Source organism: Peromyscus californicus, unplaced genomic scaffold (assembly GCF_007827085.1).
Source record: "Peromyscus californicus insignis strain IS unplaced genomic scaffold, ASM782708v3 Scaffold_9__1_contigs__length_137607984, whole genome shotgun sequence".
Classification (NCBI taxonomy): domain Eukaryota; kingdom Metazoa; phylum Chordata; class Mammalia; order Rodentia; family Cricetidae; genus Peromyscus; species Peromyscus californicus.
The window spans coordinates 96,560,997-96,588,537 of NW_026294617.1; the positions used below are offsets into that span (position 1 = coordinate 96,560,997).

Below are 27,541 nucleotides of genomic sequence, written 5' to 3' on the forward strand. Positions count from 1 at the left end.
TGTCTTCATTTTGCTTTTGTGTAGCTGAGAAGTAGCCACGCTGCTGCGTCTGGTGAGCCTTACATGAAGAGACATTGGAAGCACTGGCTTTAAGTGTTTAAACTGCTCCCTCTGCTTCAGTCAGGGGATCGCTGTGTGTCTAACCACAAATAAATTGAAATATCAGCTGAAGAGAGGGCATGGCGCTCACTGACGGAATAATGGACAGCAGGTGGTAGAAGGTTTTGTTTTCAGAAAGGCACAGGAGGCTAGAAGTGACAAGAGTGATTTTTGCAAGAGGGCTAAAACTGTCAGGATGAAGTCGTGAGGGTCAGTAGTTGCTGAGCTGACCTTTTTAAACAAACCCTGAGACCTTTCACTAGATCGTCACAGCAGTAGCACATTCATCCCAGAAAGGTTGCCCCTCCCTCTAGATGCTGAGAGTCTTAACAAAAAGCATATTTTCTATGATAGGGCACATGTTTCTTCCCTGAGCTGCCTAGCACTCCCTTGCCTGTCAGCCTGTGATGCGTGATTCTAACCACTCACCTGCTCCACCACACACCGGCATCTAAGCTATCCCCTAACACTTTTCTGCAGCCTTTGACATCATCTTCCTGTCAAATCTTGGAAATCGAGGGACTCAGTGCGAAGTGGGGCGCGCAATGCACTAATTTGCATGTCCATGTCACTGCTGAATGGTCCTTCTAGCACAGAGAACCGTTTCCTGACTCCTGAGGACTCACTGAAGGGTTGAGACGGGTTCGAAAGCTGACATGGCAGCTCCTTCCTCTTCCTGTTAGTAAGCCAAGCGGTGTGATGCACCCGAACAGGATATTCTTTTCAAGTACTGTTCTGCTTGGGCACTGCTACGTCCCCACAAATGTCAGTAAATCTCATACTTGGTGTGCTTTCTAATGAGTAGGTTTGGTAACGAATTTCCAGCACCTAAGGCTATGATCCTATTGTCTCCAAAGCCTATGGGGAAAAGTGAGAGTGTTGCCCCTTAGCTATGAAATAATATTGTGTCCTCTTTGAATTAAAAGCAGTGTTTCAAAGGGCAGCAGAGGCATCCATTTTGCAAACTGTACTCTCTGCTCTTGGAAATGTGAGGATACAGAGACCCGCACATCTATACTGTACTCCTAAAGTATGAAAAATCTTCCACTTGCTACTGAATGGTAATTATTTGTCCTCAGAAGACCTGGTATCAACCATGGAAATGTAAGCAAACAAACGTCGAAGTATGGATGCAGAGATGGACATGATTGCAAAGCTGAGTTTTCTGTTGCTTTGTTCTGTCTTCAATATGGTTATATGTATTTCTCTGATCTTATAAGTATGTACTAATAAGAAAATTTGACAAATAATCCCATAAATAAGAGTTCATTTCTTAATCTGACTGAGGAACAGTTTAAGGGAAATCCTAAAATTTTAATCTCTTGATCTTTAATTCTAGACGAGGGCTCCCCAGCGGAGTCTGCTCTTCCATGGACTTCAGCAGAAATTCAGTTCTTAGTCTGGGGCCTCGTTTTGCAAAGCCCTCATTAATCCCTGCTCCTGTGTAGACCACAGGGAATATAGAATCTGTGTTCACAATCTTGAGATTTTTAAACATTCTAAATGATTCTACATGTTGGGGAATAAAACTTTCTGGCCCAGAGGCAAAAATGTTAAAAAGAAAACTGTATGTAATCATAAGGTTAAGGACCAGGAATGCTCAGAGGAGTGACTGAACAAGGAATATAGAGGAGATTTGCAGTAGAAGCTTGGAATTGTAAAAAGAGCCCAGATGCTCAGCCTACATGGAGTGGGATGCACTGGGCACCCATCCTGGGTCCTGGATACCAGTAGAAGTCTGCTGGGGATAACTCAAATAATAGGGAAGATGATGACCAAAACAATACACCCAGGTTGTATTGTGCCTGAGAGATAGTTTTATCAGACTTTCTATGATACTTAAACAGTTCCAATTTACAGAAAGATCCAGAACTGAATGTGGTACATGACTATAATCTCAGCTGTGAAGAGGCTGAGACAGGAAGATTGCAAGTAGCAGACATAGCCTGGTATACTTAAGTGTAGATTATACAATGATGCCTCCTCTCAAAAGACAAGAGAGAAGATTCAGAAAATTTGTTAGTAACTTATGGACACTTAACGCCGAAGTCCAACAAGGATATGGAAAAGTATATGTAGATCCTAGTTACAAATCATTTTCCACTTAGAAATAAAGATATCATTTTTTAATAAGACACTATTTTTGTCTTTGATATAAGAATGAAATTCAGAGTTCTGTGTACTAACTACAGAAGAATTTGTTTCCCTCTGCTAATCATCTCCATGTATGTATGGAATGGGGGTGAGACCACATATGAGTTAAATCAATACATGATAAAAAGGTGAGAGACACTTGACCTAGCTTCTCCTGTGAGTCCTCTGGAATTATACAGCAATATTGAAGCTCCACTTTAGTCTGTGATTCTGAAGTACTTGTTCAGTGGAAATTGTTCAGGAAGAAACTCTTGTTCATCTATACATTCACTAGCACTTGAAAATAGCAGATATATGAGTGATATGTAATAATGATAAGACATTCCATTGATGACATTTTGACTGCACAACCATATGAAGTTAATACATTAAACTTATTGTTACAACTTTTTATCCCATGTACACTAGCATTGCTTATTTAAGCATTTTCTGAAGTAGGTATCAGGAAAAAGTAATCAAAGTCCAAGATGTGATTTTTGTCAGAAAGAGACGATACAGAAGTTAACTCTGGGAGAAAATCTATTCATTTCTGTTTAAGAGTCAGAATTGCTCATTTCATGCTTCCACATGCTTAGGGCTGAATAGGATGTAGGAAGCATCTGCTTAGCAGGCTCCATGTTGGGGTCACATTGAGTCTCCTCACTGAAGAGTGAGTCAAGTGGAAGTACCAATGCCTAGAAAGGTCTAAATGCTTAAGTTGTTGGTTCAACTTAATTGAATGATTCCATGAAAAGACTAGCCAGGATTTCCAATCACTATAGATGACACAGCATCACAGAGGCTCCACAGCTGCCTTGAGTGCACCTAAATAACACAAATGATAAAAAATCATCAACATTCTTTAACTCCTTACATATTCATGTTCAGTGGTTCACATTTGTCTTTTGCTTCAAGAAGATGGATTTTATAATGCAGTTTGATTTTCTCCATGTACATTTGTGCCTGTGTATATCTGACATAGATATACTACATGCTATTTATATGCATACAATATACATAAATATATTTTTGCATATATTATATACCTTACTGAAACATGGGTCTCAATTTTGCATACTTATAAGGTCCCAAGATTGATATTCTCTCACCAGCTGTCAATCATAGGCCCTCCAGTGCTCAGTTGAGACTTTCTTTTTCTAGTGGCATCATGTTTTTTCATAAGGCTTCTAGTCTACCCCAAGCCTTCACCTCAGTTCCTGTGAACTTCCTTCTTTACTTTAGTGAGATTTCTGCCATACTCGCTGGCTTCTACATGACAGAGACTCACCTATAAAAGATTGCCAGCTCTTCAAAAATGTTCCACAGCTATACAAAGTAGAAACTGCTGTGGGTTCACCTCTAGCTCACCCCTCTTCTCGCTCTGTTTGAACTTGTATGTAGATACTCATCACCAAAGATGGTTCTAGACACAGGATAATTGAGCTCAGAGGCATTCAGAATACAGCTGCACAGTTCAAAGTTGTACAGCCAAAGATAAAGTCTGTGTTCTTGTGTGCATGTGTTTTCATATATGAACCTTTCTAAAATGTACATCTTCTTTGAGAAATGTTAAATGAGAAAGAAGTCACTCTAATAAAAGCCATCAATGTAGTTTTAATTCTTGGGAAGTTACCATTGCTCCTTAAGTCACGGAGAATATTGATTTGAGGCACTACCATTCAGAAATAAAATTTAAGAGTTTAATTTCTCAGAAATAAAGAAAAAAAATCTACAACCTAAAATATATGTAGTACTTTGCTGGCATGAATATTTTTCACATTTTACATATTTAACCATATTTGAGAAGTAGGCCTGAGGTCTGCATATCATATTTCTATCTGTTTAATCATTACATACGCATTTTCCCACAACATAAATTTGCTTGGTAGCTACTATTATAAATTATGAATTGAAGTTCATATTTTAAAAATAAGATAATCATTGTATCTTTCATAATAATTAAAATTTTATTTCTGCAGAGATTTTAATAGCATTTCCCATTAGTGGGGCTTTTAAGGCACTGTTTATTATTTTAATTACTGTTTATTTTTTAATTTTTTGTATTTATAAAAAGCAATATGTTTTCACTTTAAAATTAAGAAAAGGTACAAGTCTCAATACCTTTTAATCTCACTTCTCAGCAATACCTCTCCTGAATTGGGAATCAAATTGTAGATGTTTCTCAAATCCTGTTCCTCCCATCAGTTAAAAATATATCAAGTTGGCTAGAAAGATAACTCAGCGGTTAAGGGTGTGTACTACTCTTCTGGAAACCTGTCTTCAGGTCGCAGCACCCATATCAGGTGACTCACTTCCTGTCACCCAGCTCCAAAGGATCTGATGCCCTCTTCTGGCTTCTTGAGACATTGCACTGATTTGCACAAACCAATCCCTCCCCCCCCCATTGAGATACACACACACACACACACACACACACACACACACACACACACACACACACACACAACTTAATTTTTTTTAATTAAAACCATATTGTGAAGACATTTTACATACTTCTGCTCTGTCTAAGCTTAATTCACTTTTCAGACAGGATCAGACACACATTCAGGGTGGTATGGTGGTAAAGAAACTCTCTCTAGTGGCCACTCAAGATGTTTTGAATGAATACCAATTTATCCAGTCTTCTATTTTTGAGCTTTTAAACAATAAAATAAAAATCCATTTGGATCTCAAGCCATATAATCAAGGTGAGTTTATTCCATCAAGAAACTGTGCGAAACTATGTAGACAGCATCAAAGCAGGTGCAGAACCCACATTCAACACTCACCCTAACGTCTGCAGGTGAACATAGAATACTGAAGAAGCAAACGAGGAATGAGGCTCCACATATCTAACACATAGAGTGGAACCTGGACCAGTCATCTTAGAGCCAGTGGTAGCTCCTTTGGCTCTAGTTCAGAGATCCTATTTATACCGAGATCCTTTTGTCAGCAGAGAGGAGATTGAATTTAAATTATAAGCCTGGAAAGGAAAGGTAAAAGGATTACTGAGTGTGAGAGATGAATGACAAAACATGGTAAAGCCTGTGATCAGAAGGATGTCTTGCAGTTCATCTGACATGAGAGAGGATTACAAGGGCCCTCGAGTGGGGAGTGGTTTACTTAAGCATCTAGCAGTAATTTACATTTAAGGGATCCATTAGTGCTTTTACGTACAGAGCTCCATCACTGAATGACTAACAGGAATACATGGTATTTGCTTATGATTTTATTGATTCTAGTAAAATATGACATTATCTCTTAAAATTATTTCTATTCTGGGAAAATCTACTTTCCCAGGACTGTTGGTTGACGTAAGTCATTAAATGGCATAATAATGCTGTATCTTTTTGACATTGTCCTATGTTTCTTTCTCTTTGTGGCTCACATTCTGTCCTGGAAAAAGTACATATAAGAAATAGGGCTGGAATTAACTACCTCATGATCCATGGACATTTCTCCTAGAAATAACTAGGTCTCCTGAGAAATACCTGTCCAGAAATTGCTCACACAAAGGCCTTCCTTTGTACAGATACATCAAAGAGGAATTATATATTTTTTAAAAATGACTAAAATCTCATGATTTTCTTTGAGAGAAAAAAACAAAACATTTTCTGTCACAGTTTTTTTTCTTTTATAGCCCAGGCTGGCCTCTAACTCATAGAGATCCATGCCCCTACCTCCTGAGTGCTGAGACTAAATGAGTGTGCCATCACACCCAGAAAATATTGTACACATTATTAAATTGAAAATAAAAGACTAAAATTTGGCACAAAATGGCTCTTAATGAGCTAGCAAGTGAAGAAGCCATAGGTGTGAGCTTGACCCAAATCCATGACATCCACTAGTTAACTGACTCATCTCTTCCTTTGAGATGTTTTGGAGGGATAATCTGGAAACTGAACAATATTTATACTCCATTTTCTCTCTGATAATAGTTTTTTTTTTAACTTTTATCCTTCTAGATGTTGCGTTTTGAGTTATATGTGGGCTTTGGGATGATTAATGAAATTTACACACAGCATTCCTCTGGGAACAGTGGAATGCTATGATGATGGCTACTAACAGGCATGAAAAAGAAGTTTAGACTTGACCAGAAGATACTGGGAACCAGAATGTATTTTTTCAATTTCAAACCATGACTGTTTTCAGATTCATATTTCCAGATCAGAAAAATCTAAGTATTGATGTCTTCAAATTGTCAATCACTGAATTTGAAAATGTTTTAGCAGTGTTTTAAATAATTTTCTTTTTTTTATTTTCTCCCTTGTTTAGTAAGAACAAGAATGTTGGTACCTGAAATGTGATCAAATACAGAGCTGTGCTTTCAATCTTTAATCCATAAATGCAAAACTCTTGGCTGTCTCAGTAATGGTTGTAATCAATAGTCTAATACATCTATACAGACCTCCCTTAAACTCCCTTAGTCAAAGAAAACACTTTCTTTGGAGAAAATCTTCTAAAAATGTATTCAAAATCCCGTCTTGATTCTTTTTAGTATTTTATTTCTTAGGTCTAAATGATGGAGCATTGGGACAGGTGGGTTAGTGAATTCCACAGCTAGTTCCCCCAAACTCAAATTATTCACTGAATTTTCTTCTTACAATTCTACTCCATAAATTCCCAAAGCTTGAAAAGTAAGCACATTGGTTCATTTGTTACATATCCTTATGTTCTTCCTTTGTAACACAATATAAAAATTCGGATAGTTCTATAACTGAATACCCACCCCTCATAACAGGTAGCTCATTACCCTTCAATTCCTTCTATGAAATTCAAATTATTAGATTAAAACTTAGGTGTCTTGACTCTGTTTTTATGTGAGCATTGTAGGTAAATGAGTGAACGTTTATATAAACAAGATAAAAATACATATTTAAATACAGTTATATGCATTAAAATAGTTATGGACCAAAGATACCAAATCTACCCATGAAGGCAAGATTGTACATGCTAAAGCTGGGTTAATAAAGATGGAGAGGAAAGTTTGGAGAAGTTACAAATGTATTTTAAGGCGATTCCTTAAAAGTAGCCACAGACATATTTATTGCAAGAAAAACAACCATCTCTAGTTGTAATTGTTAGCCTGTCAAGTGTTTATTAATAGACAGGCGGCTGTCATCTTTGTTTAAATGCTCTAAGTTGACAGAATTTCATTTACATTAATGGGTTAGAAAGTCCTTTTCTTACTTGTCCAACAAACTGGAGACAAAGTGCCTGCCAATGTTTTAATTTCTTCTTCGTGTTCTGGGTAGAGAGTGAGAAGAATGCTTTCACTCCACAATGTCATGAATATGGTAATCTATGGAAATCACGGGAAAGCAGGTACTTAAGTTAAGCATATACTGTACCAGAGGAATCCCTGATGAATTCGAGTCTCTGCTGTTTAGAGAAGATGTTGTTGCCTGTGAAGTGACAGACTGCCAGATGTTCCTGAAGAAGCATGTAACAGGCTCAGATCTGAGCACCTTCCCTGGTCCCACAGATAATAGCATTGACTGTGGGCTGCAGAATGGTCTTGCTTCCAGTCTTTAAAACATGAGTGTTTATTCATCAACTGTCAAATCTTCATTTTCTTAATGTTACTTATTTCAATATGTAAAGCACAATACTTCATAGCATCATGAGCAACCTTGACTTTAGAGACTGTGTGCAGTCTAAATTAACAATCAGTAATTCTTCATCATATAAAATACGTTAATCCATTGACTCCTTCTTGAAGTAGTTTGCTAGGGGAGAGGGATTGTTACTGTAGTAGTATTAAGCAAAATATTTGAAAGCACATATATGAAATAAAGCTGAGGTGTCTTCGTTGTACATATATGTAGTTCACAAAGTTAACAATAGAAAACTATATTTACAGAAATTCTGTAATAACAATGATGTTGAGGGCAAAAAAAAAAAAAACTATCAAAAACCCACAGTGTATTGAAGTGTTGCCTTCCTTACATATGCTTTATATAAATTATACTATAATTCATTGTCTCCCCATTTTATGAATGAGAAAACAGAGATCTTAGAAAGTCAAAGTTTGACCAAGTAAAACACCTAGTTATCAGTGAAATGAGAGCTGGAAGCCAAGTCAGGTTCAGATACTATAGTGTTTATGTTGCTTCTCCATGCAGTGGCTCCAGTTCAAAATGTTCAATGGGCCAAACATTATTCAAAGTCTCAGGGGAATGTCAGCAAACAGAACTGATTAACATGCTATTCTAGTAGCTTATATTTCACACACACACACACACACACACACACACACACACATATATATATATAATATTTGCAAAAATAAATAGACAATGAATTACACATTTGGGTTATGAAAAATGTGACTTGGAGAGCTAAGTTTAGGCGGGGTTGTCATAAGATGCTTCCCTGAAAGATCATATCTTATCAGAGGGCTAAAACCTGAGGAGGAGGCTGGTAGGCCAAGATGAAGGTCCACACAAAAAGATCAGGAAATGTGAAGGCCCTAAGGTATGACTAAAATATAATGAACAAAATGGAAATAGGTAAAGTTTGCATGTGTACATATATACATACATACATGCATACACATACATGCATATAGTATATAATATATATACATACATTTGCACACATACAGTATATAACACATACAGAGAGAGAGAGAGAGTATAGTACTATACTATGTGCTAAAATTAAAGAGTTCTCCAGATCTAGAGAAGTTAGAAGCTATGATGATACTTTTAGATTCTATTCTAGGTAGACTGGCATCACTGGAATCATTCATGTGGAAGTCCGTGTAGTATCACATATTTAATATTATTACTACATGGGGAATTCAATACAACAAGTCAAGCAAATGGTAGGTAGACTGTTTAGGAGGCGACTGGTGTAACCCAGGTGAATGACAGTAGAGCCTAGGGTGAAAGCCTTATCAGCGAAGATGGTGAAGTAGCAGGATATGATGTGGGTGTTGGGAGGGCATCCTAGATTTGCTGATGATGTTTCGGCCTAGAGAAAAGCAAAGTGATTGAAGCAGAGGAGCCCAGAACCCAGCACGTCGTAGATGCTTTACTTGAACTATTATGTTCAGGTAGAGCTGCCACCTTCTCAGCAAGGTGGGACAGAACAGAGGAAGAACATAAAGTGAAGCAGGGATATGTTTAAGATGCCATAAGTGTGGAACTGGTTTTCAACATTTAAGCAACTTAAATGAATTAAGTCACTGGATATCTGAGTCTGTTCATTATAAAGGACAGAACCAGATTTTGAGTGGCATAAGCATGAAAACTTGTAAAGCTGAATATTAAGAGTAATTGACCTTGGAAAGAGTGTGGTGATGGAAGGAACATCAAGGGCTGAGCTTCAGGGATTCCATTATTTATATATTTCAAAGAAAAAGATGACTCTGCAAAGGGCATACTCAGAAGAGACGGGGGGAAAGTAGCTTCCAACTAGGGTGATTGATGATGAAAGATAAAAGTTAGTTGAAGAAAAAAAAAACAAGTGAGGTAAGCACAAAATATATCCTCAGGATTCGCCTGCAAAGCGTTGTCAGATGCTTGGAATGGAGGAAGATTCTGCAATAGTGCAAGCTGAGAAGTGAGCAGAAGGGAGAATGTGTGGAAAGAGACTGGGAGCTGCACTTGAAAGAATGTCAAAGGGACATGGGCAATGATGCCTAGAGTTACTTTGTTACATTTCATGTATTTTCTTTTTAAGCTAAGGGAGACCTAAGTGTGTATGCAAGTACATGGACATAATCCAGACAGTGAGGAGAAATTGTAGGATGGTCATGGACAGAAATTAAGGAAACAACTTCTTTTAAATGATGCTAAGTCTGGAAGATATAGTCCCCGAGACCCAGAGAGTCCTTAGGTGGAACCTTTGATATCACCAAGATCTTTCCACTGGCAACTGAAGATGAAGGATGAAGGTGAAGATGAGGAGACTGATAAAATGTGGAAGAGTTCTATGCCATTTGTAGAGTGAGAAAGCTGTAGCTACAGTCGGAGAGCTTACACAGTAGTTAAGAGCACTTGCTGCTCTTACAAAGGACCTGGGTTAGGGTCTCAGCTACCCATATGGCAATTCACAAACATCTGTAACCCAAATCCCAGGAGACCTAATGCTCTTTTCTGTCCTCTGTGGGCACCATACGCATTCACAGTGCACATAGATGGGGATAAAACTCTCATGATTAAGATAAAATAAATAAATTTTTATAAAGGGAAAAAGAAATCTGTAGCTCAACACTGGTGGCCTACTGACCGAGACTGAGTATCCACACTCACTGCAAAGAGAGAGGGGCAGCACTTGGATTCTCCAGCCATATTCCAGCTCCCTGGTATAGATGTAGCTTAACTAGATGATGGTTGGTTTGATGAGTTTTGCCTGTTGAGTACAGCAGAGGAAGAGGGATTGATTTAACCTTAAACAATTAGATCGCTTACTGAAAATTGTAGCAAATGCTCTATATTTCTGACTTAACTTCTTTTCCTATTGCGATGACAAAATACTCTATCCAAAGCAGCTTTTTGGGGGAAAGGCACTTTGGCTGAGTGTTCAAGGTTGCAGTCTAGTCATGGTAGACAAGTCCCTGAGGCTAGAGCTTGAGGCGGCCGGTCACTCTGAATCCCTCCCTAGTCAAGAAACAGAGTCTAAGCCATACTGCCGCCCAGCTCCCTTTCTATATGTGTACAGTCCAGGGTCCCAGGCAGGGAACAGTGCCACCCACAGGGTTGGTCTCCCTGTATTGATTAACATTGTTCAGATTATCCCCCCACAAGCATGTTCAGAGGCCCATCTTCCAGGTGATTCTCTGTTCCATCAAGTTGACAAGTAATTAATAATAACCATTATAGTGATTATTCAGTTATTTTGCTTCTGGTTAAACCTTTTGTACTTAAAAAAGACAACATATTCCCTGAGGACAGAGATCATATTTGCTTCCTTACCTATTAGTTCTTTAGGACCTTCTACCTGGAATTTACTAAATAAAAATTACTTGATAAATATTTATGAAGCCTTTCTGCCAGACCAAGTTTATTAATTTCACCGTCAATGTCTTTTCCTAAAATATTAAAAACCTTATAGTGTTGCTGGGGCCAATAGCACAAAGCCTTAGGAAGGCCCTAACTTGTCGTCTTGACAGAGAAGGCATCTCAGTTGGAATCGGGTCTGAGGTGAATTTTGTCTTGTGAATGTGCTTGGTGTTTACATGCAGAACTTTGCCAAATAGCCAAATACATAAAAGATATTTTCCCCTCATTAAACATTTCTGTCTAGCAGGGCGTTAATTATAGTGAAAAACAGTTTTCCTTCTAATTAAATCATACACACACAAATAATTTCTACTTACTTTTGTTTTTCCCTCCAATATAAATTTTCTTTTTAGCATTGACTTTCAAAACCCTGATTATGTTTTTTAATACGACCTGAACTGTAACTCTAAGTAGGGTTTTCGGTTGTATTAAAATGCAATACCTTGTAACCTATGCCACCCTTCCAGGTAGAAAAGCTTACAGCAGTCACCTAGGTGTTTCCATGTAGGAAGTTACTAGGTATCACACTGAACAAATGTGGGGAAAAACCTGAATAATCTACCACTCCAAATGCAGCCTGGACCCTGTGTGCCTTTTCATTTATATTTATAGCAGAGCCATTTTCTTCTTCGTCCCTTTTCCCCTGTTTTTCTTTGCTCCCATCCCATTTTGTGAGGTAATTTTTATTCCATTTTTCCTTCATTGGTTTTTGCCCTTGATATTCTTTACAACATGTAGCCACAAAAGCTGTAGCATTTTGAAGGTGGATTTCAAACACAATTTATTTCATCCAGTCCTCCTAAGGATATGGAAGTGCTGATTGGGAAGGCTTTCTTTGTGGGTAGTTAATATTTGTGACATTTTTATAATTCAAAAAACCTCACTTCGTCTTTATATCACTGTAATGAGCATCAATCAGGTTTATGCTCAATATAGTAATAAGATACTCAGTTCTATGTTGTTTTATAGTTTTCAAAATACTAAAAAGCTGTATTTTAATAATCTGTGAATGCTTTTCTTATTTCAAGCAACTGTACAGAGCTAACGGACTGGGTGATCATTGTTATTTCTGTGTGGCACAGCTGAAAACAGGCTCACAAAGAACAAACCACTCACCCGGGTCCTTGAGTTGGTGTCTGTATCCTAAGATGAGTAGTTGTTCTGCACACTGGGCTACTAGTAGAAAAGGCTACTGTCTTCCACTGCCCTGAAATTCCAGTAACAGCCACATGCAACCGCAAAAGCAACACACACATGCATACACACACTCATACATATAAATATATACATATATAATTTTCACTTCTTGGCTATTTTGTGACTGTTATCATTTATATCCACTTGTAACATTAGTTGGGTTTGTTTCTATGCAGTATGTCTTACATGGGTTTGTAACTAAGCAACAAACTTCTTACAGATAATTTTAGGCATAATAATAGTTATCTACATCTTCCAGTTCATATCACTCATAATGCTTTTGAATGTTTTTTAAAAAAACATTTTATTTATATCTGTTATCTATTTAGATCTCACTACTAAAGGATGAGAATATATACATTTCATGCATATACATACATATAACTATGTATATGTATACAATGTCTTCGGTGCATCTTTTTTTTTTTTTTTTTTTTTTTTTTTTTTTTTTTTTTTTTTTGGTTTTTCGAGACAGGGTTTCTCTGTGTAGTTTTGCGCCTTTCCTGGAACTCGCTTGGTAGCCCAGGCTGGCCTCGAACTCACAGAGATCCGCCTGGCTCTGCCTCCCGAGTGCTGGGATTAAAGGCGTGCGCCACCACCGCCCGGCTTCGGTGCATCTTTTGCCAGTAAAGTCTAAACTTGTTTATAACATCATTCAACCTTGGGATTTTGGTAGTTATCCATAGCATTCCTGTCTTACAGCTGAAATAAATTCCAAATGTTCTACAGCTGAAAGAAGGGATGGATTATATTTTATTACTCATTCCAATGTTTTATCCACAAGCTATATGATACCAACTGGGAATAAACCCCAAGGATCTCTAACTGTAAATTTGAAAACAAAATGAAACCTCACTGGAGAGGTGTCACAGATCAGTTAGTTCAACCCCCTCATCTTACATATGAGGGAACAGAGACTCAAAGGGAGTCACCGTTCTACCATGGGTCACAAAATTAGCTGATGGCAAGGCTCAGCTCAGACCCCCCACCTCCAAAAGCTCAACTGCATGCTACCTCCACTCTGCCACGTTGCCTGCCCTGGCAAGATGCCTCCCATGGGCACTGCTTCTCAAAGATGAAGTATATTAAATTCACATTTGGCTGCTAATCATTTTCTCAGCAGCTCTATGGTATTTCATTAACTGCTGCATGTAACACTGTGGCCTTTCACCTGTATTAACTTGAGCTCATTAAACTTGAGTCCAGTCATAAACAGGACTGAACTAATTCAGATATTTTGCTTCATATGTGTTCTGCGCTTCTCTAAAGGCTTTTACTGTGTGAAACACTTTTCCCTTCACAATTTGTGAAATGAGGAAAACAGGGGACATGGATTTCTTGAAAAGTACACCAGATGGAGTTCACCTTTTATGTCAATAATAATATATTGAGCACCTTATGCAAGGCTCTTGTGAGGGACACAGTAATGTGAGGGGAGGCACAGCTGTGATTGTGAGATTGAGTTCCTGATTCTATCACTTAATAGTGAGAAGTGGAATGTGCGATCTAGGATTTCTGAACCTGAGGCTTGCTCTCAAATGTTTGAAGACAGATAAACACACCATATGTTTCTGATGAAGAAGACTTGATGTTCTCCACACTTTGCAAAGGATCTGGAGATGAAATTGAAGTATGTCCCAGATAAAGGCTGGAAAACACAGAGTTCTGATGTCCCAGCTTCAGAAGATAAGAGTATCAATCTTTCCTCTACTCTTAGGTTCTTTTTTACCCTGAGCAGATTGAATGATGTCACCCACACTAGTGAGAACTGGACCTTACATCCATCAACTCACACGCTCATCTCTCTGGAAACATCCTCAAGACACACCCATAGGCAATGTCTTTTGGTATTATCTAGACACCCCTTAGCCCATGAATATCAAACACAAAATTAAATATTGTGCTACAGGACTACATTTTATTTCCTAATTTAAAATCTTAAATGATTGTAGTTATAATTGTATGGATTGTCTAGTTTACTGTTCTGCTAGAGTCCCATCTCCAATATGCTGGATTATTGTCTCTGCCAGAGTCAGATACCATGATCTTCCCCTTCCTTTCGACGCCATACCTTCTGGTCACAAATCGTTGAATATTATGTGCTTTCATACTTCCTAATGAGTAAAATTCAAGCCACCACCCAGAATTCAGAGTCCTTCCTAAATCACACAGATTTTCCTTACAATGCCTCTGCCACTCACTGTATTTTTACAAACTACAAGAAAATTCACCTGATAACTTCTCCGCTTTACTCCTCTTTACTGTTTCTGTTTTAAAGACAATATACTGCTGTGTATTTCCTGCTGGCCTGGAACTCACAGTGTAGCACAGACTGACCTCAAACTCCAGCATCGCTCTGCCTCTTAGATGCCAGGATGACAGGCACATGCCAAAGCGCCAAAGCACCCAATGCTGCTTCATCCCTTCTTTTCTAGCACAGACTGTGGGATTGAGTTCCTGATTCTGCCACTTAATTTTTCTGCATAAGCACTTCCTTCATTCTAAAGGCCTTCTTCAACTCCAGCTGTGGTTGGTTGCTCATCAGATCTGAGGGATCAGACTACTTCAGCATCTCTTCCTGCATTTAGCCAACCTCTCCTTAGGAGTACAGTTGCAACCCATATGTCAACTAAGTCCACCCAGTTTTGTCCTTCTGGGGATGCTACAAAATCTCTAGAAATTGTGTTCTCTAGGTTGCCTCTGGTTCCTGTTTCAATTGAATTCTGACTCTCTCAAACTTTACTTTCTCTTGGTTTCTATTCTCTTAGCTATATGCTGACCCAAACATGAAATTTAATTCCTTGACTTTTTTTTCCAGATTTCTCATGAAAGTTACATGCTTTCATGTAACTGTGTAGTGGACCTTATTAAATAGAGCTCATGGATTTAGATCAGAACCATGTAAACATCTCACAACAGAATACCGGTTCTCATTCCTAACAGAAGCTCTTTAACCCTTGACAAGGGGAACTCTGTTCCCTTTCAGTGCCTTTCTCTGTCCTCTCCCCTCATTCTGCTCTTCCCTGCCCCCCTCTTCCTCTCTCTAGTCTCCTTCTGCTTGAATATTCTTTGGCATTTCTCTACACACTGAGCTTCGACCTTCTCTTTGTTTTGGTCTCTTCTAAATCAGGGCCTTCTTTCCCAAACCTTGACCTGAAGATATGGCTGATTATCACAGTCAGTGATGACAGCTTATGGCTTCAGAGAAGCCTGATATGAGCCATCTACATGCTATTAGAATAGGAAAATCCCAATGTTCTCAACCCAGTTCCTCTGGAGATGAGTCAGTCTTCCTCACAAAGCTCTGAGAGACTTCCAAAAAGAATATTCTCCTATTCTATATTGTGGCCTCAGACCCAGCACCCACGGTGTAATGACAAAAAAACAAACAAACCTTGCTGCAATCTGTCATAGCTGCTGCTCTTTAATGCTGGAGTTACATTTCTCTATTGATGTCTCTCCTAACGGGTGAGTGATCTGCTGCTTCTGCGGCACAAACTGTCGCCTTTCTCCCTCCGTGTTCCTTTCACTTGGCAGATTGCCATCCTCTTTTGTGACCCTCATACCTTCATTGGCACTGCTTGCCCAGCCAACTTACCCTCATCCTCCAGAACATAGGTCAGGTGTGTCACCTCATCCAGACCATTTCTGGCCCCTCAGCCAGAACGAGGTACACATTGTCATTGCTCACATAACTGCCCATGTCATCTGTGCCGCAGCCCTTGTGACAGGGTATTGCAATTATTAGTAACTGTCGGTTCTTTAAGGTCACGGACTGTCCTTTATATATAAACTTCAAGTGCCCACCTCTCTTTGAAATTAATGTATTACAGCTGTTATGATGGTAAAATTATTTGTTTCATGTAGTTTCTAGCCTTAAATGAAATATGTATATCATTTGTTTTTCTATGAAAATTGTGGGAATGTCTCACAGTTCAAACATGCAGCAAGATGTTGTGCCTATTCAAGCTATTTACAATACTGAGTACCTGATAAATGCTAGATCAGCACTTTCCTCTCTGGGATCTCAAGGAAGGAAGATGGAAGCTAAAAGTGACAGACAATGTAGGATGTATAAGGATTAAAATATGTGCAGGGTACTCTGTGTACCACAGGGGCCCTTTACACTAGGGAGGAGAATCAGTAAAGGAAATTTCTTAGATGCTGTGAAGACTGAGCTCAAATTACAAAGCCAAACTGAAATGGACTAGGCGAAAACTATGGGTAAGGTGATGAGTGCATGAGCACATGTAGATAGATATACATGTAATATCACCATATAATATAATATATCATATATATGATGCATATATGATAATATACATATATAATATATGTGATGATATACATATATGACATACATATACATCACCAATAGCAAAGGCTTGTGGAATTAACAGTTGCGCATATTACACAATTTCTGAATTAATGCCTGTACTAACATTGTGAGGCAGAGATTATCATTCTCATGTCATTGATACAGAAAAGCGATAGTAGAAGAGCTCGGTAATTAACCACAGTAATTAGCTAAAGAGTGTAAAACTGTGGCTTTCTTTTTTTCTTTCTTTTTCGATTTTCGAGACAGCGTTTCTCTGTGTAGCCCTGGCTGTCCTAGAACTCATTCTGTAGGCCAGGTTGTTCTTGAACTCACAAAGATCCACCTGCCTCTACCTCCCAAGTGTTAGGATTAAGGTGTGCCACCACTGCCTGGAAAAACTATGACTTCCACACTTATAAATCAGTACCCAAACACTCGTGAATGTTGGTTCTCTAATCTGAGGTATGAAACACAGGCTATCACTGCTTTTTTGGCTGACTCAGATATCATGTATGTGTGTGTGTGTGTGTGTGTGTGTGTGTGTGTGTGTGTGTGTGTGTATTACCAAAGTAGTATATTTCAATATTACTTGCTGAACTCTATTGTTCCAATTTTCACTATAATACTACAATAACACATAGCATCATAGCATGTAAATGTTCTTCTTCTATTGTCTTAACATTGTCCACTGTCCAAGCAATCAGTAAAACTGCTTCCTGTTGTAGCAGTGATTAAACATGACATGCCAATTATACCTGGAGGTAATGTGAATTTCTAAATCTTTATTTTAATACTGCAACAAATACTACATTGAAGGTGTATAATCCATGAAATACTTTTCCTTTTATTGAAAATGTATTTTTCTCACATGATATATCCTGATTACAGTTTCCTCTCTTTATTTCTCCCAGTCCACCTCTCCCTTTCTGTCTCTCATTAGAAAACAAACAAGCTTCGAAAGGATAATAATAAAATAAAACATCACAAGACAAAATAAAAACTAATCCATCAGAATTTGACAGCACAAGCGAAAAGAAGGAAAAGAACCCAAGGAGAAGCACAAGAAACAAAAACAGATTTAGAGCGCCACTTCTTCGCACACTCAGGAATCCCATAAAGACACAAAACTGGAACCCGTAATATATACCCAAAAGACGTGTAGGGTAAAAAAGAGAGAGAGAGGGAGAGAGAGGGAGAGAAAATAAAGAAAGAAAGAAAGAAAGAAAGAAAGAAAGAAAGAAAGAAAGAAAGAAAGAAAGAAAGAAAGAAAGAAAGAAATTATATATATATATATATTAAAAGGACTATAAAATTTTTAAAAAGCTCTGACATGACATTATGAGACAAAGAACTCCAAAGACGCCATTGTATTTGTTTTCTGTTGACCACCAAATACTGAGCATGAGGCCTACCCTTAAGAGCAGTGTGTTTCCACAGTGAAACTCCCTTTGAGGAACTAAGTTTTCTTTTGCAAATGATTACCACCAGCTGGAGATTGCTTCTGGGTCAGGGGTAGGGGCATGTGTCCACTTCTACTTTCAGCTCTAGGACTCTATGTGGTGCATACTTGTTGTGGGACATTTTGTTTGTGTTCTGACATATAAAGCTTGCTTGGAGTCAGAGGGCAAAGCTAGCCACTACCTAACCATAGAGGTTTGGAGGACTGTAGAGAGAGGGACAGGAAGTGGTAAGCCAGGACTGAGACAGAATCTCAGCCCGTTTTGGACTGAGGAACCAAAGAGGTAGGAAGCAACTATGGCTGCTGCTCTGCGTCTCCTATCTTTCAGGTTTTACCCTGATATCTGACTCCTGGTTTTTTTTTTTTTTTTTTTAATTTGTATTTTTATTTTGCAATACAACTCAGTTCTACATATCAGCCACAGATTCCCTTGTTCTCCCCCCTCCACCCCCCTCACCTTCCCACCAGCCCACCCCCCATTCCCACCTCCTCCAGGGCAAAGCCTCCCCTGTGGACTGAGATCAACCTGGTAGACTCAGTCCAGGTAGGTCCAGTCCCCTCCTCCCAGGCCGAGCCAAGCAATCCTGCATAGGCCCCAGGTTTCAAACGGCCAACTCATGCAATGAGCACAGGACCTGGTCCCACTGCCTGGGTGCCTCCCAAACAGATCAAGCCAATCAACTGTCTCACCCATTCAGAGGGCCTGATCCAGTTGGTGACCCCTCAGCCATAAGTTCATAGTTGGTGTGTTTCCATTTGTTTGGTTATTTGTTCCTGTGCTTTATCCAACCTTGGTCTCAACAATTCTCGCTCATATAAACCCTCCTCATTCTCGCTAATTGGACTCCCAGAGATCCACCCAGGGCCTAGCCATGGATCTCTGCATCCAGATACCTCAGTAGTTGGATGGGGTTTCTAGCATGACAATTAGGGTATTTGGCCATCCCATCACCAGAGTAGGTCAGTTCAGGCTGTATCTCGACCATTGCCAGCAGTCTGTTGTGGGGGTATCTTTGTGGATTTCTGTGGATCTAGAAAAAATCATCCTGAGTGAGGTAACCCAGACTCAGAAAGACAAACATGGTATGTACTCACTCATAGGAGGATACTAGATGTGGAACAAGGATGACTGGACTGCTACTCACATCACCAGGGAGGCTACCTGGAAAACAGGACCCCAAGAAAGACACGGGGATCGCCCAGTGACAGAGAAATGGAAGAGATCTACATGAACAGCCTGGTCATGAGTGGGGGTAATGAAGGGCGAGGGTCGAGGGAAAGAGAGCTTGGGGGAGCGGGAGATCCCAGGTGGATCAACAACAGAGAGGGAGAACAAGGAATAGGAGACCATGGTAAATGAAGACCACATGAGAATAGGAAGAAGCAAAGTGCTAGAGAGGCCCACAGAAATCCACAAAGACTCCTGGTTTTTATTGATAAGATTAATTAGGTTTATGCTTCACATACATATGCAGACCCTGTGTGTGCTGCCTCAGTCATTGTGAGTTCATGTGTGTGATCCTGTTGATTTAAAGAGCCTTGTTTCCTTGGTGTCATCCATTCCCTCTGGCTCTCACATTGTTTCTACCTCCTCTTCTATGGGGTTCTCTGAGCCGTGTGTGGGAGGGATTTAAAGGAGACACTCCTTGCAGGGGTAAGTGTTCCAAAGTCTCCACCTCCATCTCTCTCTCTCTCTCTCTCTCTCTCTCTCTCTCTCTATATATATATATATATATATATATATATATAGATAGATAGATAGATAGATAGATAGATAGATATAGATATAGATATAGATATAGATATAGATAGATAGATAGATAGATAGATAGATAGATAGATATCTGAATATTGTCTGGCTTTAGGTTTCTGTATTTCCATCTGCTGCAAGGAAGCTTCTCTGGTGATGTCTGAGCAAGGCACGGGTATGTGAGTATAGCAGAATATCATTAAGAGTTATTTTATTGCTTTTAGTTATTTAGTTCTTTTAGTAGCACAGTAGTATTTGGTTTTCCCCTAGGTCCCTGGGCTTTCTAGTCTCAGGTTCTTGGTCACCCAAGCAGTGTCAGGTATGTGTTACATCTTGTGGAGTGGGCCTTAAGTCAAGCCAGTTATTGGTTGGTTACTCCCACAAGCTCTGTGCCACCATTGCCCTAGCATATCTTCTAGGCAGGACACCATTGTAGGGTTAAGAGTTTGTAGCTTAGTTGCTGTTTATGTTTTCTTTTGGTAACATTCAGAAGACCATCCTGGATATAGGGGTGAAGACTCTATGTAGGCACCAGCTCAACTTCTCCAGATTCATTGAGGTGTATGATTCTTGCTGGAGCCTTGCTGTCCGTTTGTGGAGAGCAACCTGTAGACTTGGCAACAGTCTGGGTTATTTGTGCGTTCCCATGGGGTCTCTTTGGCCAATAATTTAATTAGATGTAACCCATTCCTTGTACCAGAAGCTTTATTTGGTGAAATGAGATCTCCAATTGGGGCTCTGTCTCCCCATCTTTTGGCAATTTCATTTAGATCACCTTCACATATGTATATATTTTAAGAAGTTTTTACTGTATTAGGTTTCTATGTTATCCCTCAAATTGTTCTTAATTTTAGTTGTTTCTCCCTTTATTTGCTCCCCTGTCTCCCTCTTAGCTCCTCTTCCCCCACTTGAGCTTCCTATCTACCCGTAACTATCTATTCTATGTTCCTTTCCTAGAGAGATCTACTTTCCCTCCTAGTCCCTTACACTATACCTAACCTCTGTGGTTCTGTGAATTGTAGCTTGGTTATCATTGATTTAACAGCTAATTTCTACATACACATGAATACATACCATATGTTTGTCTTTCTGGGCACCTCATTCAGGATGATTTTTTTTTTTCTAGTTCCGTCTATTTACCTGTGGATTTCATATTTTTTTCATGGCTGACTGATGTTCCATTGTTATCCATTTGTCTGTTGGGGGACATCTAGGTTGTTTCCAGTTTATAAATAAAGCATAATTGAGCAAGTGTCTCTGTAGGAAGATGAAGCATCAGTTGGTTAGATGCCCAAGACTTGTATAGCTGGATCTTGAGGTAGATTGATTTTCATCTTGGGGAACTGCCACACTGATTTTTACAGTAACTGTACAAGTTGGCAATCCCAACAGCAATGGATGAGTGTTCCCCTTGCTCGGCATCATCAACAGCATGAGGTGTCAATTTTTTATTGATCTTAGTCATTCTGACATGTGTAAGATGAAATTTAAAAGTAGCTTTAATTTGCATCTCTCTGATGACTAAGGATGTTGAACATTTCTTTAAGTGTTTCTCAGCCATTTAAGTTTCCTCTTTTGAGAATTCTGTTTAGACCTATAACAAATTTTGTTTTGTTTTGTTTTGTTTTTCGAGACAGGGTTTCTCTGTGTAGCTTTGTGCCTTTCCTGGATCTCACTTTGTAGACCAGGCTGGCCTCGAACTCACAAAGATCCACGTGCCTCTGCCTCCCAAGTGCTGGGATTAAAGGCACGCACCACCACCGCCCGGCTAACCTATAATAAATACTTTAATTGGGTTATTTGTTTTCTTGATATCTAGCTTGTTATGTTCTTTATTTTGGATATTAGCCCTCTATCAGATGTATAGTTGATAAAAATCTTTTCCCATTCTGTAGTCTGCCATTTTGTCCCTGGCTGTAGTGATCTGCAGGTTCTCAGAGAGTAACTGGTAGAGTTGGGGGCTAAGAGTTGGTAGAAGGAAAGCTAGAAGGGAAGATCTTGTGATCTGCCCCTCTGGGGTTGGGGGCAGGGAGGGAAGGGATGCCAGCACAGGTGGTCTGCTGCACAGCTGGGCATGAGACTAGGAGAATAAGTGGAAGAGAGGAAGGAGAGGAGAAGATTTATGGTTAGCCTTCCTGCTTCCCTGGCAGGAGTAGCCTAAGAATTCTCAGGGAATGAGTTTCTCATTCTAAATCACAGTAAAGTAGATATCAAAACCACAGCCTAATGTGAGTCAACAATTGCTTTTATAATGGAGAACTCACCTGAGCTCACACATTACAGAACTGAAAAGACACTCAGCATCTCCACCTGCCATAATGCATCACTTGCATCACATCTCTCTTCGTATACATCAATTAAAAGTAGGCTCAGAACTTCCTGTAGATTTCTTCATTTCAACTGCAGGATGGCTATTTTACTTGAAACCATCAGATTCAGAAAGTCCATGACCCCAACCATCAACACACTAGTGCTCTTAGATCTTTTTTTTTATTTTAGATGTCTAAAAAGTATTCCAATTGCCTTATTATTTTAAAGACCAATTCAATAAAAATGCATTATCTATATTTTTCTCTCCAGTTCTTGATCACTTGATCACATTCAAACAGTCTTCCAAGGGGTATGGTACATCTTGTAAATAGGTGAGACAAATATGATAAGTGGGAATGTTTGATCTACAATTTAGTTTGACATTAGCCCTTAATGAATAGTGAGAGATACTTTCACAATTAAACACTCTATGAATACTATGTTCACTGTATAGACTCCATATGGAAATTATTTAATCTTTAATCAAGACAGCCAGCACAGACATTCTATACTGTATTTGTTGGTGGGAGGGGTGTGCAACCATGTACCTGGAAGGTTTTCTGTGTCTCTCCTGGCCTGTAGTCAGGACAATTCTCTCTCATTCGCCAGTCCCACAGCTGCTTAGACCCAAATAAACATACAGAGGCTTATATTATTTACAAACTGTATGGCCATTAGCTCAAGCTTATTACTGACTAGCTCTTACACTTAAATTAACCCATAATTCTTATCTATGTTTAGCCATGTGGCTTGGTACCTTTTCTCAGTTCTGCCTTGTCATCTTGCTTCCTCTATGTGTAGCTGGTGACTCCTGATTCAGCCTTCCTCTTCCCAGAATTCTCCTTGTCTGCTTATCCCACCTGTACTTCCTGCCTAACCACTGGCCAATCAGCATTTTATTTATCAACCAATCAGAGCAACACATACTCACAGCGTACAGAAAGACATTCCCCCATCACAACCACAGATAGCTAGTGTAGCCATCTTATAAATAAATATGGTCTTTGAAAAATAAAGATCCATATTAGATAGTTGTAAAAGATATATTTTATATCTATATTTTCCTTCTGTCTGTCATTGTATAGACATGCACACATATGTGCACACTCCAGGGAGCTAGGTTGGCAAATCAAGTGTTTCAGGTTTGTACTGATCCATATATATATTGCTCAGAATAACTCTGAAATCCTTTTATCTTTTCACGTTATTACTGTGTAGATATCACAGTAATTACTCTTCTTGCAGTTATTGTTTCCAATCAGATAAGAGAGCATGATTAAGAAAATAGAGTTGATACACTACAGTTCTATAGAGTATGCTATTAGCCAACTCTATGCCATTCTCATAAAGTTATGCAATTTAAACTGGATGATGCTGGTGCCTGTTTCTATTAAGAACAAGAACCCTTTTCCACTCTGTAATATGCTCAATTACCTTTAGATTGATCCGTGAATAAATTATAATCCAAATAGACTACTTTCCCTCCCAGCTTTGCTGGCTTAAGGAATCATTGTTGATTCATGACGTTGTCACCTTTCTATTGGCAATGTAATGCTTTTTATATCTGGATGGAGACAATTTTGGTGTGAGATACTATTAGCTTTAAATGAGTAGGATTTAGTTTTTCTGGTGAGAGCAAATCCATCAATGATGAATCCCTGGAGAAACTATGGAAATTTAAAAAAAAAAAAAACCTTTCTGAGTTTTGTTCTGTTTGTCAGCTTTGGGTGGTCCTCAAGAACTTTTTGTCTTTGTTTGGGGAACCCAGCATGATGCTCAAAACCTCTTGGTTTGAGTGACTGCAGGTTACACATTTATCTGTAAGAAAATAATGAATGAAGAGGAAAGGCTCCTGCTGCTGCCTCTGCCAGGCCCCACTGCTTCTCCTACAATGAGAAATCAATTAACTGCATGTTCAGGCAGAGATTTGGACCAAATGCTTTATTAATCACCACTGATTGCACACTTATACCCTGGCCAGCTACATGTTCATCTTCATGTTTTCTTAGCCTTGTTGGGGTTTGCCTTTTTTTGTCTGTTTGTCTGTATGTCTGTTTTGGCAAAATCAGAACACAAATGTAAGCCTGAATGTAGCCTAACTAAAGGTAAAGCAGGAAAAAAAAAACTATCTTTTACATCATCAGAGAAGCATCAGTACCTGAGCTCAATTGTCAGCGCCCATGTTTAAAGCTGGTCATGGTAGTGATACTTGCAATCCCAGCACTGGAGAGGTAGACACAGGCAAATCCCTAGGGCTCACAGGCCAACCAGCTTAACTTACTGAGTGAGTTCCAGGCCCCTATGAGAAATAGGGTCCCCTATCTTAAACAAGGTGAATGGCATCCAAGCTATGTCACCAGGGATTTACCTGTGGCCTCTGGATGCATACATGCAGGTGTGTAGCTACATTTGCATACACACACACACACACACACACACACACACACACACACACGCACACACACACATCTTTCAGTACTTCTAAATCCTAGAGCCATTTTAATACATTGAAGGGGTGTGTGTGTGTGTGTGTGTGTGTGTGTGTGTATAAGAATGTGTGTGAGCACACATATATTTTCAGGTGTGTGGGCAAGTCAAAGCCTGAGTTTAACATTAAGTCTATTCCACCTTATTGAGACAGGAGCTCTTAGTTGAACCCAGAGCTCATTGATTCAGCTACTCTAGCTACCCTCTTGCTCCAGGGATCTTGCCTCTGCTTCTTACATGCTGGGATTACAGGCAGTCTACCATGCCCACTAGAATTTTCATGGATGCTAGGATCTAGATGCCGGTCCTCACATTTGCATGGCAAACACTTTACTTACTGAGCCACCTTCCCATTCATGCACATTTTTTTTCATCATTTAATTTTTCATACTAATGAGTGAAGCAAAAATCACTGTGGCAGCCTGGAAGTTGTGGAAAGAAGCCCCTAGCCTCTAGTCTCTCCACATGGCAATAAGAAAATACAGATGAGCCCATCTGAATTTGGAACTGTGTGGTTAGAGGTTGAAGGAACACTCATTGGTATTTTGTCCATTTGTTTTCAATGTAAAGAAAAAATGGACAGTGGCCACTCTTGCCTCATTAATTTTTCTAATCAATCAATAAATAATATCCTATAGGAATTTTTATGTTAAATTGAGAGCATCTCCTTAGTATTGACTATTCAGATGAGGAAATTAGGGTCATGGCACTGCTAACCATGGGGGAAAAAACTTCATGCCTCAATTTTATATGTGGCAAATGTGATCAAGTAGTATGAAAAGTCAAAGAGGCTATCTGCCAGTAGATGCTTACACTGGATGTTTGCCATTCAACATGAAGGGATTTCCAAGTATTTAGCATCCTCATCATTATCACTGTGAATGCAGTAGTTTAAGGTCACAGCTTAACTACATATCTTCTGTCCATTTGAATGAATAATATTCTTTTAAGATTCATTTTTATTTGTATGTATGTGTTTATGTGTAGCATATATGGGCATGGGTGCTTTTGGAGGCCAGAAGAGGGAGTTGTATCCCATGAATTTCGAGTTACAGGTGTCTGTAAGGGGCCTAGGGTGGGTGCTATGAACTGAACTCTGGTCCTCTGAAAAGACAGTAAAGTACTCTTAGCCACTGAGTTATCTCTTCCAGCCCTGGATAACAAATCAGCCAAACAGAAGGAGTGATCCTCCAGTCTCTGTTTAAAGAAGATGAATTGAAAAGTTCCAAGAATGTTTGTTTTTGGAACAGCCCTTACAAAACTCAAGTGGAATTAAATGGTGTTGAGAGAGACACAATCGATTGCAGCAACGAGGATCCTGGTTCAGACTTCTTAGAATTAGTTGGCATGAGAGCCTGCCAGACCCAGAGGCTGTGTGCTTAAACATTGAATCATTCTTGATCATCTGTATCAGTATAAGACACTAAGTTAACGGCCCTTGATGTAAAGCGAAAATACATAGACAGCGATCTTCTGACAGGACTTATGTCATGTAATATGTATTCTGTACTTATGAGATGTCATCTAGACCTAAAGGGACAGTCTTTCTAGTGTAACCCCAATACACTTTCCCCCAGGCATCCAAACAAGTATTATTCAAACATTAAATAGGACCTCTCATGTAAGAATTATTTTTATATTAAAGTGGCTTTCCTATGGGATAAGTTCTGAGGACTCCTTTTAGATTCTTATTTTTTATGCTTTTAATAAGCCAACATCACTTAACTTACAGTAAAATAGATGAAAAAACATTCTACATCTCCGTCATATCATTTCATGTTACTGTAAGCATTAAATGTTGTGATTTGGAAAAGTGCTAAGACATAGAGATGAAGTACATAATTCTAATCCAATTGGGTATAAATTAATTTGGCATTGACTTCCACTTTCCATTTACTTGACTTCTTGACATAATTATAGTGAATTTATAATCAAAGTAACAAGCTTAGGTATATTTCCACATAAATATGTTCTTTGCTTTATTTTTTTAAATATGTTTGCTGTATATAAATACACAGTTGAAGGCTACAGTCTGGTCTGCCTTGGTTGGCTTGCTTGTGCTCTACTACCTATCCTTTTGAACTCTCCAAAGATCTAATTTCCCTGGTTCCCTATGCAAGCTGGCAAGTGAAGGCTGGTACTTTGAAACAGGTGTTTTTTTTTTTTTTTTTTTTTTTTTCACCGAAGTACCTGTGAGGTCAGAAATCAGGATGACCTTGGAGTGCTGTAGTTTTCCCAACCTCCATCAGGTAGATAAATGGGCTTTATTCTGCAGGAACAAGAAGGTGGGTTTGCAGTAGTATAAAAGACATAGCAATTTCAGGTTACCAGCTGGTGTAAAACATTTGAAATTCACTGGTGTCTATCATCAGTGGAATGTGTCAGTAAAAGTGAAGATCAAAGGTTCCAGAAAAGGGGAAGGACATGGTGAAGAGTAGATAATTGTGGGATAATGAATGGTATGAGGGCATTTTTGTGTTAACTTGAAACCACTTAGCATTTTTCCATGGCACCTAGGTAGTTTCCTGAATGAACTTTGTAAAGTACAATTGAATAACCTTGAGATTTAAAGCCTCATCGTGACTCTGAATGCTGATGGAGTTTGTTTAAGCGCCGTGATATACACTCTGCCTTTCCTTTCTATTTTTTTTGCCTCCTTCACGCAAAAATAAAGTTTATTTTCTGTGCAGAGGAATCAATATTTTTGCCATTTTGTTTTTCAACTATTCCAGTAAGTTGCAATCAACATTAGTTACAATCTTTAAGGAAACGCAGTA

At 39.0% G+C, this 27,541-nt stretch overlaps 1 protein-coding gene across 2 annotated transcripts in view; it reads left to right on the top strand.

Annotated features, from left to right (window-relative positions):
• Positions 1 to 27,541, top strand: part of Dpyd (dihydropyrimidine dehydrogenase) — an 849,077-nt gene that overhangs the window by 802,885 nt on the left and 18,651 nt on the right. The window lies entirely within an intron of this gene.